The 18,841-nt window shown below is 40.9% G+C and overlaps 1 long non-coding RNA gene across 1 annotated transcript in view; it reads right to left on the bottom strand.

Moving 5' to 3' along the window:
* Nucleotides 1-11,392: 11,392 nt before the first annotated feature.
* The window catches only part of LOC140325702 (uncharacterized), an 18,649-nt gene continuing 11,200 nt past the window's right edge, over nt 11,393-18,841 (bottom strand). The window contains exons 2-4 of the long non-coding RNA XR_011919718.1: nt 17,946-18,086; nt 16,955-17,016; nt 11,393-15,179 (exon numbers count right to left, since the gene is read on the bottom strand). This is a non-coding gene — a long non-coding RNA (uncharacterized lncRNA). The remainder of the gene's footprint in view (nt 15,180-16,954; nt 17,017-17,945; nt 18,087-18,841) is intronic.

Here is an 18,841-nt window from a genome sequence, read left to right as displayed (position 1 = left end):
GGATCACCCAGACTCACCCATGATAGTTTATCTTTTCTAATATTGAAGAGCATTATTAAATCAGGTTCTAAGTTTTCAACCCTTCGCTTCTTTCCCAGAATTGTTTCCAAATAGTTAAACAGCAAACCAAGCTTAGACAAAGATGCCAAACTTTAAATATGGTCTAGTAGATGTGCAGTTAGTAATTTGGACCAGGCTGAGAATCTCAGCCATGTCTCATTGCTCCCTTAGATGAAGATTCTGCTTTCTGTCAAGTCACAGCTATGTACCAGAATTTCCTAACTATTCAGGCGCACCCATCTCTTGAGGTAGCTCTGCTTTTTCTCAATGTCAGCCCGGGCCCTTGTGAGCTCAAAATAAGTTCTGACAGAAGAGACATAAGTTGCAGGAAGAGCCATGTTGCCTCAATTAAACTTGTTGCCTAAGCTAACCTTAAATTGACGACACCATAAAACTTTATACTAATACAAATAATCAAAAGTCGATTTAGTTATGGTAAATGTGAGGTGAGAACTACGTTAGTCATGCTTGTTGCATGATGGTTTGTTTTCAGTGCTAAGTGCAGTATATCAGAGGTCCAAAAATAGTTTACAGCTATTTATCAAGCATGTAGCGTTATATTGCTTTATGAGTAGGAAAAAGCAGAAAACATTTGCACAATCAATTTACAGCAAAGACAGCTTTGAATGGTCCTCTTACTGTTAACTTGATCCATTGCAGATGACTTTGCAGTACCCAGGACCAGCGCAGTAACCATTCAATAAATTTTTAGCTATACATAGCAAAATAAGGGGATTTTGTTTCCTCTTTGTGCATTTAACACTTGAGGACTTCTGATCAGGAACAATTGGAAAGAAGAATAGATGGTAGCCAGTGGATGTTTACTTCACCTCCCAGCTATTCTTAAGCCAAGAAAAAGCTGAGCAGTCATCTAAATTCAACCTAGGAATGAATGGAAATGTTCATATAATCACTTGAGCCTGATGTCTAATCTTTGTGATGAAAGGATTGTTGGTTGCAGCTATATTCAGTTTATAAGTAGGCACTATAGGAGTGTCCTAAAAATGTTAGGAACGCTAAAAAATTACAAATTTATAGACACTTGGCTACCACTCTTGCCTTTGCAGAATTGGGGTCCCAGGTTCGAATTTTGGCCAGGACACCACTGATGTAGAGTTTGCATTGATTGCCTCTGGGTGTTTTTTTTTTCCATCTTCCATAAACATGCAGTTAGGTAAATTGTCTTTAGACTGTGTTAATGACACATATGACTATGGTAGGGGCATTGGATTGTGAGCCTCCTGAAGGCCAATTAGTCATATGACTATAGACTTTGTAAAGTAAAGGTTAATAACAATAAAAATGGTCATGTTCCTGTTGTTCATTTTCAATAACCCTTTTTCTTGAGTTGTCCCCCATTAGATGTTTTCACCCTACCAATAAAAGACCCTTTCAACCTCAGTAATTATGTTGTCCCGAATTCACTGGAGTTTAATATGTCTTTTCTTTAACTTAATTTATATATTTTTTTTACTTGACTAGGGTACAGCATAAGAAGTCCTTCCTGCTGTAACCAATTAATCGAACCCCACAACAACCACTTACCCCACAAAGGGCTATTACAACATTTTGGAAGAAAATTGGCCACAGCAGCCCCCTTTATTAACAACATATTTTTTAACATAACAATCTTTATATTAATAACATTTTTAAGTATAAAATCGGAGCCATTCTTCCTGCAGGTCCATGAAAGTCACCAATCCTCTGTAGTAATCCAGCTGTCTCCACTCCCCCGCCAGACCCCCCAGGCGCTCATACCCCGCCTCGGGGACAGTTAGCGGACCCCATATTCCAGCTTAGCCTCCACAACAACCAAGTGTCATGCAAGGCTAACCTTACTGTCCCAAACCAAACATTTCCGTGTCCCCATTTACTTTATATTTTTCATTACCCCCCCTCTAACTTCCATGGACCGGACAACAAAAAACCAGCCACAAGCCGCAAACTTGACTCCTTAAGTTTGCGAGCACCGCCACACCCTGACAGCCCGTTGTACCGCTTCACCCAGGCTCAGCAACCACAAATCGGTCCCCACCGCATTAAGGTGAACGCCATTACCCCGTAAGATTAACCAAGGGTCAGACTCTAACTCCCGGTGTCTCACCACCAAACCTCCAATTTTGCCCATAAAGCGCCCCACCTCCTTATTAACCTTAATCCGGGCCTTATTCAACCTCTCAACTGAACGAGCCTGCCTCCAAGCCAATCTAACCACCATTTCTGACCATACTAAGATAGTCCCCGGAAATGCCTCCCGCAGCCTTAGACAATCAAACTTAATGTCCCGAATTAACTCCCGCATAGGCCGGAGCTCCAAATCATTCCCGCCCACGTGAACCAATAGCACATCAGGAGCCCTATCTAGGCCGGCAAACCTGTTCACCTCAGGGACAACCCGCCTCCACTGCATACCCGGGATCCCGATCCATCGCACTTGTGCCTCCTCCCTCCGCAGGCCCAGCTGCCTACCATTCAGCCTCACATCCGCCCGTCTGGCCCCCCAGTACACGAAGGAATGGCCCAAGATCCATACCAAGCACACCTGCCGATCTGCAACAAAACAAAAAATAAACCAACCACTATAACGACCATATCATGCCCACAAAGGAAATACCCAACACCCCAACAAATCACTACACATCCCCTCCCATGACAATCAAATCCAGCCCCTCATACCTTACAGCAAATGAGGCCGAACATACAGACGGAACTGATGAGATTCCCACCGACCAATCCTTCTGATCACCTCGGGGCCTAGGCCCCACCTGGCTGCTTCCGTGGCCGCTCCAATCCTAAAAGAATGAGCCGCATACTCACCAGGATTCTTGCCCACTGCTGCCACGCATCTCCTGAAAACCGCCACCAATGGAAACGCGTCACAAAAGAACCATCCGCGTGCAAAAACAACGGCCCACCCACCTCCGGCCGCACAGCCAGATACTCACCCAGCGTTTTACCCGGACACAAAACAGCCCCCTCCAAGCCCTGCAGCACCAACCGAGCCCCCTTTCCCTCCTGATCTGTCTTTGACCTGCGAATCCATATCCACAATTCCTCGCCCCTCACTTGCACATCCCCCAAACGCAGGCCCCCCACTTTCCCTTTACTGGGGCATACCACTTCTCCCACCCGCAAAGCTGCAAAAAATGTAATCACAAATACTGCCTTGAACAACAATGCCTCAAAAATGCTGGAACACACTGAACGCAGACAGTGACACATCTCCTCCAACATTCCAAATGAAACTGGCCGCCTACAATCCCCTCGACTTGTCCTTTTTCTATAGCCTTTCATGGCCTGGCGAACAACAAAGCATTTAGTATCATCCGCCCGTCCCAACAGTTTAAATAAGAAGGCTAACGCAGCCAACTTTTTACCCATGACACCACCAGATACCCCATTCTGAAAGTTTCTCAGTAGAAACAACAACACCAGTTCAACCCCCCCCAAACCAGCCACCAGCCCCCGCTCCCCTTCCACAAACCCCAACCATTCTCTCCAAATACCTACGTAGGCCCTCCAAGTTCCTACCGATACAGAATTTCTAAGCAACCCAGCTAAGGCCCCCAGATCACCGACCACAACTCCGCCGGACAGGGGGTCCCTTGTTCTTCCGCCTCCGGAGCCACCTCCCGAAATCGTTCCCACTGAAAACGAGAAAGGGAATCTGCAATTACGTTCTGGCAGCCAGGAACATGCACCACCCGCACATGCACATTCAACTGCAAACATAACAAGACCAAGTGTTGCAACAGACAAACTACTTAGGAGGAAGCCGTGGAGTTATTATTAATAACTTCTACCACCCCCATATTGTCGCAATGGAACCGCACCTTCCGATTCTGTAGCAGGTGCCCCCACAATGTCAAAGCCACCACAAGTGGGAAAAGTTCCAGCAGAACCAAATTAGTACACAAACCCAACCGCTGCCAGTCCTCCGGCCAGGCCTCCGCACTCCAATGCCCCGCAAAATAAGCCCCATACCCCGACCCCCCTGCCGCATCAGTCCAAAGGTCCAAAACCCCATTTTCAACCGGGGCTTCCATCCAAAGCGACCGGCCATTATACTGCTCCAAAAATCGTCTCCAAACCCCTAGATCCCTTCGCAACACCCTCGTCAAGCGAACAAAATGCTCAGGTTTCTTCACCCCCGCTGTAGCCGCCGCCAACCTGCGGCTGAAAATCCTACCCATGGGCATGATCCGGCATGCAAAATTCAACTTCCCTAACAAGGATTGCAAATCATGTAACCGTATTTTTGTCATACAACAAGCCCTACTCACCTCCTCCTTAAGCGCCACCAACTTATCTTCTGGCAACCTACACTCCATACGGACCGAATCCAAAACTATCCCCAGAAATGACAATTCCGTCACCGGGCCTACCGTCTTGTCGCCTGCTAATGGTACTCCAAACCGCTCAGCCACATGCTCCAAAGTCCCTAGCAGGTTGGCACAAATCATGGATCCCTTAGGACCAACGCACAAAAAATCATCAAGATAATGAATTATAGACTTAACACCAGCCACCTCCTTTACAACCCACTCGATGAATGAGCTAAACATTTCAAACAAGGAGCAAGACACTGAACAACCCATAGGTAAACATTTATCCACATAGAAAGCCCCCCCCCCCAACAACAACCCAGCAACCAAAAACTGTCAGGATGAACTGGTAACAAACGAAAAGCCGCCTCAATGTCGGCCTTGGCCATCAAACAACCCCTTCCTGCCCCCCGCACCAACTCAACAGCCACATCAAAAGAAGTATAAACAACCCTGCCCAGCTCAGGCGCAATACCATCATTAACCGAATCCCCTTAAGGATGAGACAGATGATGTATCATCCTAAACTGATTTGGCTCCCGCTTAGGAACCACTCCCAGAGGGGAAACAACCAAATTCTCCAGCGGCAGCACCCCGAAAGGCCCCGCCATGCGCCCCAACGCCACCTCCTTTTGCAACTTGGCAGTGACCACTTCTGGATTCAGCAACGCTGACCACATCACTTGAACTTTTAACCCTCCACAGCCACACGGTCCTTCTCTCCTCTGCCTTACCAGGCCATCCCTCATTACTGAACTTTTAACCCTCACTGTACGGCCTTCTATACTCCCCCAGTCATGAGGCCCTCCGCCCATCTTGTTGCTACAGGCCTGCTTTCTAGAAGCTGAAAGTGTATTTTGTAGGTAGTATGGGAAAATGTATACTAAGGACCTCTATATAGTGAGGGAAATAAGTATTTGTCGCCTGCTGATTTTGTATGTTTGCCCTCTGACAAAGAAATGACCAGTCTATAATTGTAATGATAGGTTTATTGTAGCTGTGAGAGACAGAAAAACAACAAGAACCCTCAAAAGCCAAGTGCTCAAAAGTCAGAGCTTGATGTGCATTGTAATTAGTGAAATAAGTATTTGATCCCCTATCAACCAGCAAGATTTCAGGCTCCCTGGTGACTTCCCTGTATGCAGGTAACGAGCTGAGATTAGGAACACCATCTGTAAGGGAGTGCTCCCAATCCAAGCTTGTTACAGTACCTGTATAAAAGACACCTGTCCACAGACGTATCAATCAGATTCCAAACTAGCCACCATGGCCAAGACCAAAGAGCTGTCTAAGGTTGTCAGGGACAATATTGTGGACTTACACAAGACAGGACTGGGCTACAAGACTATCGACAAGCAGCTTGGTGAGAAGGTGACACTAGTTGGCACAATAATTTGCAAATGGAAGAAACACAAAATTACTGTCACTCTCTCTCGGTCTGGGACTCCATGCAAGATTTCCCCTTGTGGAGTTGCAATGATCATGAGAACGGTGACGAAGCAGCCGAGAAATATACTGGGGAAACTTGTCAATGAACTCAGGGCAGCTGGGACCATAGTCACCAAGAAAGCAATTGGTAACACACTGCACCATGAAGGCCTGAAGTCTTGCAGAGCCCGCAAGGTCCCCCTGCTCAAGACAGCACATGTACAGGCCCGTCAGAAGTTTGCCAATTAATATCTGAATGATCCAGAGAAGAACTGGGTGAAAGTGTTGTGGTCAGATGGGACCAAAATTGAGCTTTTTATCATCAACTCGGCGTGTTTGGAGGAGGCGGAATGCTGCCTATGACCCCAAGGACACCATCCCCACCATCAAACATGGAGGTGAACACATTATGCTTGGGGGTGTTTTTCTGCTAAGGGGACAGGACACCTTCACCGCATTGAAGGAACAATGGACAAGGCCATGTACTGTCAAATCTTGGGTGAGCACCTTCCCCCAGCCAGGGCATTAAAAATGGGTTGTGGAGGGGAATTCCAGCATGACAATGACCCAAAACACATGGCCAAGGCAACAAAGGAGTGGCTCAAAAAGAAGCACATGAAGGTCCTGGAGTGGCCCAGCCAGTCTCCAGACTGGTTGATTGGGAGATTAAATACTTATTTCACGCATTACAATGCACATCAAGCTCTGACTTTTGAGCACTGGGTTTTTGAGTGTTCTTGTTGTTGTTCTGTCTCTCACACCTACAATAAACCTACCATTACAATTATAGACTGGTCATTCTTTGTCAGAGGGCAAATGTAGAAAATCAGCAGGGGATCAAATACTTATTTCCCTCACTGAATGTGTTTAAACTTTACACTAAGCAATGATGTCTCAACTTGAAGTTAGCCTAAAGCGGAACTAAACTCTATCTACTTGCCATTTCTGGCAATTACAAAAATCCACTTTTTTAGTAAAAAAACAAAAAGTTACATAAAAAGTTCATATACATTAAAATAGTAAATTAATGTAGCTTGCTCCCTACCCTATCAGTGTTGGTATTTTAGAAGGTAAATGATCTGAGCAGAAAACAAAGAATGGCAAATGTGGTTAGTGTATGAGAACTTGGCTCATCACAATTTATTGTTGGGAGTTACACATAGGGGAGCCTCCCTGTCCCTAACACCCATCAGCCAAGGGAATGCTCACGTAACTGTCACGTAAAAATATAACACTTCCCTTTACCGGTAGAGAGGCGTTGATCCCTCCCTGATCCTAGCTGAGTCAGTCCCTTGCCATCCCATAGTCCTTTTTTTTCCTGGTACGGGCTGGACACTGGGCGCTGCCATCTTGTTCCACTTCTTCTTGCTCCACCTGATCATGCAAAGGATCTGCACCTTTTTTTTTAACTGTAGAAGAAAGCCCCCTCTGTACATGCTTGAGATCAGGCTTGCACAGAAGGAGTAGCCTGCAGCCTCCTGGGATATGTGATGTAGGTATCCCAGTAGGCTTCCGGACACCTATTCAGTCTTTACTTCCTGGGTGGTTAAGACAACACGGGAGGCTCCCCTAAAATTGTAAAATAAAGATTTACATTTTTTTTTTTTACCTTATATAAAGGGTCATCTACCCTTTTATTTAAAGTAGAAAATGCAATGATAGGTCCAGGTTAACTATTTCCCTTAATCTGTTGTCAAGGAACACAGCAAGGAGGATTCCTAATGGTTGATAGTTGTTAAAGGCAAGGACATTCCATGCTGTGTAACTTCCTGGAGTGAATGGTGATGAGTGGGAAAAATATTTTTAAAGGGGGAGCTATCTTTCCATCCCAGACCATCATTTGAAACAAATGATCCAGAAGTAATAGGATCCTTGCACAGCAGGTTCCCAGGTACAACTTCCTCTCCAGCAAGCGGAACCGTGAGCAGGAAACTCATGCCATATACAGTGAGTCTCAAGGCACAGTAGTGTCTAGGCATAAAAAGATACACTCCAAGAAAAAGGGTAAAATTACTGTTACTATTTGGTAAGAACCAAAATCCCCATATGTTTCCTACAAAACAGAAAATCTACACCCTTTTAATCTCTAATAAAGAAATGTAATGGACCGTAAGACCATTAGGACTTAATCTTTGATCCACTTACATTGGGTTGCATTGATCTTGCACCAAAGTGACTTATTTCTTTTTTTTTTTTACTTTACTATATTGTGGAAATTGCTCGGTAATTCTTTTTAAGAATTAGCATATGGAATAATTTTTTCCAGTTACCTGTGAATTTTACACACATGATTATTCTTTAGATTTACTGACTGCAATACAAATCTTACCCCAGTAGTTTTCTTTTGCTTTGAGGATACATCCCCTTTATAGGCATTAAATCAGTCACAGCTGTCTGAAAGGCCAGCATAGTTACATCCAAGTTAGCTTCAATTAGTTTCATGCACAAAAAAAGTTGTTAGAATCTTTGGCCATTTGTTGGCAATCTTCAAGGTAATCTTGGTCATCATGTATGAAAGAATCTTGTTACACAAATCCTAACTGCATCTAATTCCAGATTTTCCATGACTAATCAGAACAAACCACCTTTATTATTTTAACCTTTTTTCTATTGAAGTGTAATTCCAGGGAAATTCAAAAAATAACCTTTGATGTCAAGCTACCCTTGCACTGCAATGGTTTGATTTTCATTTATTTCTAAGGCACCCATAAAAAAGTACTTTATTCACCTTATCGCTTACTCCTACTGTCTCCTCCTCCCATATGTTCAGTGCAGCCCCATAGTAGAGCACTGGCTGCCAGAAAAATAAGTAATAGATTAAGTAAAGTTGCTTTTTTTGGATCCATAGCAAAGTTGAGCATTTAACCCTTGCAGTGGTCCATTACAAGAGGTTTTTTATTTCAGCTTCCTGGAGCTTGTGACATAATGGTTGCCAAATATGAGACACATTTACCTCCAAGAGCTGTGCAGTGTCCAGGATCTTGTGATCATTTCATCTCTGGAGACATCTTCGCCATTGAGTCCACCATGATCCTCTTTGGCCATTGGGTGGTCACTGACGATGCATGCAAAGAGTTGCTTTGTCCTTGACATCTAGGTCTATTCTGAGAATAGGGTCTGGCTTTACACTGCATGACGCATACTCTGTGCAATGTATGTAAAAAAATAATAAAGCCACCAGGAGCAGGGGAATATTTTTTTTTTTACCTAGGAGACTGCATGTCTTCTCCTCCATAAACCTCCATCTCCTGAGGACTTAGTTCCGCGTGCATTGACCTCCCGGCATTTCCATTTGTTGGTAGACCTTGATCACTATCATGTATGGGTGGATATTAAAGTGCTGCAATGTTCATTGGTTGTACATTAGATATGTATGAACACTAGGAGCTAATCAGGTTTTGTTGCAGTTTTATGGCATGTATGAGCACATTTGCTAGGAGAAGGTAAGTTAGTAAGAAGAATGATAACACATGTACAATAGCTTCTTTACTCTACAATCAGTATCCTAGGGATCTTGTCCTGACCATAATGCATAGCATCAATGCAACCCAATGTAAGTGGATCAAAAATTAGGTTTTAATGGTTTTACAGTCCATTACATTTCTTTAATAGAGATAAAAAAGAGTATATATTTTCTGTTTTGTATGAAACCTCTTGGGTTGTTGGTTGTTACCAAACAGTAACAGTAAAGCTCCATCCTTTGTCTTGGAGTGTATCCTTTCGTCTGTGCCTTGAGACTCATTGCTGTATATGGCAGCAGTGTCCTGCTCACGGTCCCGCTTGCTGGAGAGAAAGTTGTACCTGAGAACCTGCTGGCATTCAACATGTCAGACCTGACAACAAAAGCATTTGACTGTTGTTCCTGATTCCTAGACCAAAGGTTTAGGGAAGAAGCCAGAGTTAAATGATCTGTCCAACAGGTGCCAGGTAAATATTTGGATGCTATTTTTAGGTTTTAGTGCCAGCAGGCAGAATGGGGGTTAGCCATACTTAAGATGAACTAAACTCAAAAGTCACCCAAAAAAAAAAACACATTTATCTTCAATGCCGCAGAGCACTTGACCGGTCCGGAGGTGTCTTCCATTGGATCCCGCGTTGTCACGGCATCCGTCTTCTGGCTGGCGCTCTGGGCGCTGCCATCTTCTCTTCTTCTTCCGGGTTCTTCTTTCTATGTACCCAACCCCAGGCACATGATTGCGTGACCTAGATAGGAAAAAAACTTGCCGATCTCACTGCGCATGCGTGTGATCAGCAGTTTTCTCCCCTTTTTTTACAAAAGGGCTCCTTCTGCACATGCCTGAGATGCTCTCCTCCCGGGATGCGTGACGTAGGTATCCCGGGACGCTCTGCCCTCCCATTCATTCATGAAAAAAAGGATGTTGCTCTTAAAAAAAAACATAATTTTTACCTTACATAAAATGGTTGTCTACCCTTTTATTAAAAAGTGAAAATTCTGAGTTTAGGTACTTTTTAATGTCAATTATGCACTTTTATAGCAAACTGGTGTTTTTCGCATGGTGAATCAACAGTTTCACTGTAATGGCAGAACCACACACTTACCTTTCTTTGATCCCTACCATTTCTATTACGTGCCAAGAAAAAAAACAGATATGTCTAGATATAGGGGACAGCTCTGGTTCTCAGTGATAGATCGTTGAAGAACTCCACATTGGCACAGGAGAATCAGGAGAAATCTTTTAGTCCCATGTAAATTCATGACTTACAAAAGAGCTAGAAGGTAGCACTCTTCTAAGTATCTTTGTGAGTTCCAGTAGATGTCATCAACATACCTAACATTTATATTTACATTAGTAATTCCACCATCTTAGTTGTTCAAAAACATATCTAAAAGTGTGAACGTTTTTGAAACCATTCTGCTAAGTTGATTGTAAATAATCATGTCATCATTGTGCCACAATACACATTATTATTTATTTATTGTAGGACAGAAATGTATAATGGCATTATACACTATGGGGATGAAGATGAAGTGTAAAACCTGCCTTTTCTTAGAGATGGTTGTTCCAATTTGAGACAGTTGGCCTCTTTTATATCTTTTGCACTAGTTGTCCTTTCCTAAAGCTTACATAGGCTTTCTTCTCATAGCCATGAAAGAATGTGCAGCTGGTGGAGCCGAAAGAAAGTATACCTGTGTATTTACCCTGCCTGTTCATTTCACATGTTGGTATTAAGCATTGTGAATGGAGCGAATCTTTAACTTTATCCTTATCCACCTGGTTGTAATCCTTCCTCCCTATTTACCAAGGAACTCTACAGCTGTTATGTTATGCTGCTGGTTTTAAAGTTTAATAGGCATTCTATGGTGGAAAAACCAAAAATATTAAGGACTCCGTGATATACAAAGCACTATACTACTTTAACATAATAAAACAGAACAAAATGAAAACCAGGTGCCTATCAAATTTTATTAAAAATTTTGTAATGAAGCACATTCTAGTCCACTCTTTTTCAAAAGTCTTGTGCACAATGATGACAGCCTAATGGCTTGGATTAAGCCAATGCAGCCTCAAATATATCACAAGTTATCACACAAATAACATTTATGTCACTTTGTTTAATCCATTTATCACTTTAATAAAGCATTGAGAAGGCAGCAATAGGTTAAATTGTAAAATCCTCCATCTACAAATGTGATTAGCTATAGCATTTGCTGTCCATACAATAGTGTGCTATATTTCAAATTGTATTAAACATGTGTGAATGATAACATTGACACCACGTACAATGTACCATGTGCATTCAGTGCACATTTTTTGCTGATGTGCACTGTGTAGTAGTTTTCATGATTGCTTTGCCAGTGACTTCACAGCAATATCAGAGCACATCTAAAAGCACTGCAGTCAGAAATGTTGATTCAAAGCCCATAGATAGTGCATCACCTAATGAAAAAAATCAAGAAATACTTGCTTATTTACTGTCTTCATTCATTGTATGTTGGTGAATTCCTTTTCTCGTAACCTAAATCCTGACAAAGTTTAGGTTTTGGTTTAACATTCTGTCCAACTAGAGTGGTTCCCTAAGCAGAATTAGGGTTGTCACCCTTTGTCTAAGCAAATAGACTGGCCTCACCCTTTGCAAATGTATCTTCTTTTTGCTGTCCATCCATTCAAATATTGGTAGTAGAGAGAAGTTTAGGCTCCAAGTTGTGACATAGGATTGCAAATGCAACCGCACCCTTCCCCATGTGATAGTGATGGAGGCTTTGGTAGACCATTTCCAAACACCAGTACTGTCATATGGGAGGAAAGGGTTGTATGCTGTTCTATCTCAATTTTTCCTTAACTAAGGTTGAATAGAATTTAGAGTAAAGAGAATCCCTGTGGGCGCTACTGGTGAGTCGCCAATAAAGCCAACCTGTTACTTTATTTTCCCCAAACTTCCCCCATCTCCTAGGTTGTAAGCTCTTCTGGGTAGCGTCCTCTCCTCCCCCTGTGTCATCATATCTGTCTGTCACTTGCAACCCCTATTTAATGTACAACGCTGTGCAATATGTTAGCGCCATATAAATCCTGTTTAATAAAAATAATAATAATCTTGTATACGCATTGTCAAGGTCCAGTTTTACACCCCTTTTGTAAGTTTTCTACATTTGGTCCTGCAGTGTGCAGATCATTATTTGGCAGTATCTACAACACTATCTCATGGATAAAGGGAAAAGGACAGTATGTTTTTCCGGAAAGGATGCTGGGGAAATCTCGATTCTCATTATTTTGTATGATTTTTATTGACAGACAAGTAGACGTGTATCCCAAAATCAAGAAATCACAGTCTGTGTTTCACAATAAGGGCAGTTGTTCTCATAATCCCATATATCCGGTATTGGCGGATTATTGGGGGAATAGTTTAGTAGAAACAGTTTATACTGTAGTAGGAGGTGGTACATGTCTATAACAATGTCATTATGTATAAAAAAGTAAAAATAAGGCACCGTATTTACTATATGGAAAAAATGCAAGGAGAAAGTCAATCAATATAGGTGCATATGAAAATATTTATTGTAGATGGAAGATTTTATAAATAAAATGGATTATTTGACAAATATGAAAAAACACATAATTCAGTGATATAGGATGACAATGAAGGATTATTGTGTTCTAGTTTAATATCATGGTGGCCAATCTCAGCCCAAACCAAGTTCTGGGACAGATCTCACAGAGCAAGTCAAGAAGTCATTAACCGTGCTGAGTATTTATAGCATCCTTTTCCAATGTCCCTATAAAACCTTGTAAAGGCTCTCATCCAAATGGGAACCAAATGTAGTTTTTACCTGTAAGACTGTTTATCTTTTCAACCCTTTGATCCAGGGAACATTTGATTGCCTCATGGAATCAGGAAGGATTTTTTCCCTTGTTGGAGCAAATTCTACCATGGGGTTTTTTTTTTGCCTTCCTCTGGATCAACTATGTCCATAGGGTTTTATATCTGGGATTTGTTTGTTTCCCTAGTGGTTGAACTTGATGGACTTTTGTCTTTTTTCAACCTGACTTACTATGTAACTATGTGAATTTAATTTAAACTGCTTTTAATGCAGCACAACTAATTGGCTCCTTGTGTTGCTCGTCCCTACCCTGCTTTTCTGTGCTGTAAGATCCTAATACAAAGCCAAATTTGTGTATTTACTTTGTTCACTGTGAAAACAATTACACTTATTGACGCATTAATGAACACAGAGCTGCATTAGTTTTCATTTTTTTTCTTTCTAGGGTTCAGCTTTATATAATTTTCTTTTCTTTGGTCAATGGCTCTTTCTTTACCTTGTGCCTACCCACTTTTTTATATTTAGCTGGATTGGCAGCCAATATTGTACGCATGGTATAACGGCAGCTGGCATTTTGATTGCCACAGTAATACCAGCATGGTGCAGCACCTAAATGTCTAAAGAGAGAAAAAACATTATAAAAATATTTTATTGAAATTTATAAAAATATTTGATTAAATACTATATACATCCTTTGCTTCTCCCATGCTTTTGTTTTTTGGGCAACTGCTGGTAGCAGTAACTGAATATTACTTACTTTTCAAAAGTATTATCTATTCCTTGGGTATTAGAAAGTTTTTACACCTTTTTCCAGAGTCTTTAGGAATGTAATGCAGACCTAGTGGGAATACTGACTGTCTATAGTATTAGTATATGATAGCATCAGTTTCGATAAAAGTCATAATACTGATTTCTGTGTGCAACCTGTAAACTGCTTACACATCTTAACAATGTCTACTGGGTTTGCATCCCAACAACTCATTCTGCCCTTTTCAGACCCCTAGAAGCTTAGCCTCAGGTGACATATTTCATTGTCTTTCCCCCCAAATGGATCATTTATAGGTAAGGCTCAGTTCATTTTAATGTCCCAACTTTTTAGAGTCTGGAAATTCCAACTTTTTTCTTGTTTTTTTTTTTTTATTTACTGATACTTACTTGATGTAATCCATCTTATGGGTTAAAAAAAAACTAATACTCTCAGCTTTTATCTGCATCACTGTGGAGTACATTATGTCAATATTAAAAATTCCAACTTTTCATGCGATTTTGGAGGTCAAATGTCATCATCAATAGCTGTAAGTGGCCTTTGCAATTGGTTAAAAAATCATTTTGTATAGGCATAGCCTGGTAATATAATTTGTAAACCCACTTGAAATGTATATTTAGGCAAGCTAATGAAAGAAAAAACAATTTATATTAAATTGTGACATCTCCCAACAGGAGTTGCAATGGGATCAACCATCACCTTGGTTTAGCTGTGACCCCCATTACCACACTTCTGTAAACCACACTTCTAAGTATTGCTAGGGATAAAGGAAGTCATAGCTAATTTTTATGTTTTACATTTTGCCTAAATGGTTGATTTGAGAAATAGCAGACTGAATAGTCCAAAGAGGGTCTTTTCAGAGAGATAAATGTTTGTGCTGTATCTGAAAAATAGCTCTCATTCAGTCCTGCCATAAACCTTCTCTAATGACATAATAAGTCTTACTGGAAAAGGTATGTATTGTGTTACAATGAGAATTAATGTAAAAAAATTACATCAGTATAAAAGAGACTATTAAAAGCTGTGTAGCAACCTAAACCGCAGTAAATTCTACTCCAGACACAACTGCTTCAATTGTTTGGACCTTCCTTTTGCACCCACAGATACCCTTCTTCAGATTATCCTTGCCTTCTCTTCTATAAGGACAGCCTCAACAATTTGGGTTTCCCATCTTATATATACAGACAGTCTGGAAGAGATAGCAGTAGCAGAATGAACACGGTTCACAGCATGGAGGAGCTGGAGGTTTACAGCTGGATTTAAGAGGTACACAGTTTGGAGGCGGTGGTGTCCGGGGCTTCTTTTTTGGTATGACTCTTTTCTGTAAGACACATGAAAATCTCAGTAAACAGATTAATAATGGTGAGTTTTACTTGTAAATGTAACTCATCACATTTTTTGTATTTTATTTAATATTATGTAGGAACTCATCTCACATCTAACTAATATTTTTTACGTTGGTCAAGGGCAGCACTGGAAGCAAGTCACGTGTGCTGAATGAAAATGTCTCCTATGCAGAGATCTGTCATGTTTGCTTGGATGTACCAAGCACTATGGGTTAAGAGATGTATGAGGCACTGTCAGTAATAGAGACGTATGAAGCACTGAGCGTAGTAAAGATACATCTAATAGGGGCAATGAGCAATACAAATATGAATGTGGATATTTGTGTAAAATAGCAGTATGATGTACTGTGTAATAGAGAGCTCTTGGTGGCTGCATGTAATAAAGAGACAGAGACAGTGCCTAAAGGGAAAGAAGCATAAACAGCTGCTTGTAATAGGGAAGGGTAAAGCATTGCTCTTTGTAGAAAAAACTAAGGTCCTAAATTTACCAATGAGAGTCTTTATTTTGGGAAGGGGATAATGCACTGTCTGTGCTGGAGGGCAGATCCCAATAGTGAAATGGGTAAAGGAGGAGAGTAAACTCTACATTCTGTGATGCAGATCTCACTTTTGGCATAAAAACTGGAAATGCTGTAGTGCAGACTTCACAGGTGACATGGACAGTGGGGAGAGAGCTGTGTTTGCTGTTGTACAAATCTCACAGGTGAAATGAATAGTGGGGAGTGGACTGAGTGTTCTGTAATACAGATCTCACTAATCTTTCCTCTTGCACTTATGTGCATACAGGAAATCACTGTCTTCGCTTCTTTCCTGTGTATGTAGTTTCTTCTCTTACACTATACTTTTAACCTTCTGGGTGTCATTAAACCTAAATTAGGAATATAGCCCACAATAGTTTAACTTGCAACCCATATGCCCAGGCAGAAGCATAGACTCAATATTTTTTTCTGGATTCTTTTTATTTAGAAAACCCAACTTTAAAACAAATTAATCACATTCCCACATGTATTTGACATCAAGAATATTATTTTTTACTTTACTGGGATCATGGACTTGATTTTATTGTCTGATCTACATATATCATGGTCCAATGGTGGAGGTGTAACTGGAGAAAGAATTAAAGAAAGCAATAATAAAAAGTAGACCAGATGTTGCTTGCAAGAGTTTTGACCTTAAAAGATGGAAAGTAAATAATAACAGCTTCAAAAGAAACTTGAGGCCAAAAATATTGAAGCAACAACGTGTACAGAATATCAAAATACACTCTTGAGAGTAAAAGATAACGTAAAACCCAAAAGATGAGCTTCCATCCATCTATGGTTAAACAATGGCTTTTGACAAGTGAAAATACATTCATGATGATGATGTCACTCCATATAGAACGTGGAACTATTCTATTTTGTCCAAAATGCATTGATGTTAATCGTACCAGACTAATGCTGTCTGCTTGCCATGTGTTCACCTCCTGCCAAAGCTATTTTGTTTCTGAAATACTTGTTTTACCTGAGATTTCAAAGAGAGACCGGTAATTTTATAGTACATGTTGCGCTAAAGATGGTTTTAAAGGAATTTGGTAAGTTTATATCCTTTGTGTCTTTTGAGGAACATATTTAAAATTCATCTTTTGTGCTGGAGTTCAGGGGTAATAAATACACATCAATTATAACTCAAATAGGCACCCAGTGAGAAACTTTCTCTTTAACATGCAATATAACAATTGCTTACAGTTCTAGTAGACCAAATGAACTACCTTTGATAATTTATTCCTTTCAGCATCCAGTCTGCTCACTCTCCGAGAGGACTTTTTTAGGTCTACAAGATACAATATATAATAATTGTTATAAAAATGTATTTATATGGCGCCAACATATTACGCAGAGCTGTACATTATATAGGAGTTGCAACTGACAGACAGATACAAATAATGATGTAGGAGGAGAGAACCCTGCCCAAAAGAACTTAAAATCTAAGAGGTGGGGGAAGCAGCATATAATAGAGGGGGGATATGGAATAGTGGTAATTAGTGAAGGTTTTAGGTGATAGAGGAACTTGTATAGGCATGTTTGAAAAGATTGGCTTTGAGGGCTCTTTTAAATGAGCAGAAATTAGGGGCAAGCCAAAAAGGAGGAGGGGGACCATTCTAGAGAGTCGGGACAGCCCTAGAAAAGTCTTGGAGCCATGCATGTGATGAGGTTATGAGTGAGGAAGTCTTTAGTAGGTCATTGAAGGAGTGAAGAGAGTGGGTAGGGGAGTATTTTTTTTACTAGGTCAGAAATGTAAGTGGGACAAGAACTGTAGAGGGATTTGAAGGCAAAGCACAGGAGCTTGAATTTGATTCTCAGGTGAAATGGAAGCCAATGGAGAGAACTACAAAGAGATGCAGCAGAAGAGGAGCGGAGGGAAGGATGGATGAGTCTGGCTGCAGCATTCATAATGGATTGTAGAGGAGAGAGTCGGGTTAGTGGAATACCAGGAGGTTACAGTAGTCCAGATGAGAGATGATAAGAGCATGTACAAGGAGTTTGGTGGTCTCTGGGAACAGGTAAGGGTGGATTTTGGAGATGTTGTGCAGCTGAAAGTGGCAGGACCTGGAGATGTTCTGAATAAGGGGAGTAAAAGTGGGGGAGGAATCAAATTTGGTGCCAAGGCAACGCATCTGAGGGCGAATACCCAAATATAGAAAAGGGCCAGTGAATTGTGCTTTCTTCTAAATCAAGTCACATCTAGAGTCTGCTACTTACCAACTATGGAGATGGGTGGGAGAATATCTGGAAGTAGGGCAATGCTTACACTTCTGTCTTTCTTCTCTTCCAGAATGACGTGAGACTGGACCAACCAAGTCACTATTGTAAGAACGAGAGCAAGAGATACCCCATTCATGTCTGCAACAAGAAAAATGATACTATAGTCACTATGTCCATACAACTTATTCAATTAGAAGTGCTATTTTTGTAATAGACAGATAAGAAAGAACAAGTGATTGGTAAGGAAGCTCCTGCAACCACTGCCTTTTCATTTGCATGGTCAATATGAAAAAAATCTCACCACTTTTGTCTGTAAAGTTTATCTTTGGAAGCTGAAATCCAACCAAGCTTTTATATACACAATTGAAATACACATATTGAAACTCTTTATCTGCCAAACGATAAATACTGCAATTTAGTTCATGCAACTTTTGATTCAGATATCACTGCCAGACGGTATTACCATATTGCCCCAAGACCAAGTACTGAAGTGCTAGCAGAACTTACCGTATTCAACAACACACCCCCAGCCTGCTGTTTGAACCATGAAACTAATAAAATCACGTAACTGCTCAGTTAGTAATGTTTGCTCTTGGTAAGCACTGATTTGTTTTTAATGTCTTCCTTTCCTGTGCAGCAATTATGGAATTCTGATACCAAGCCAAACCTGAACCTTTTTTAACAATATGTTATAACATTTATCACATAACTGCAATACTTGATGTTTTCAAATGTCTACTTGGAGTTTAGTTTTGGAGTTTATGTATTGCACATGTTTGCTTTGTAAGATTTCTGCCCTTTGAAAGTTAAATAGCAAGAAGTAAATATATGTGACTATACATCTATTAGACACTCCATTTACCATCCTTTTCAACCTTTTTACCCCTGAGGAA

The sequence above is a fragment of the Pyxicephalus adspersus genome, chromosome 3 (genome assembly GCF_032062135.1).
Source record: "Pyxicephalus adspersus chromosome 3, UCB_Pads_2.0, whole genome shotgun sequence".
NCBI lineage: Eukaryota > Metazoa > Chordata > Amphibia > Anura > Pyxicephalidae > Pyxicephalus > Pyxicephalus adspersus.
This window is presented reverse-complemented; position numbering and strand designations above follow the sequence as displayed.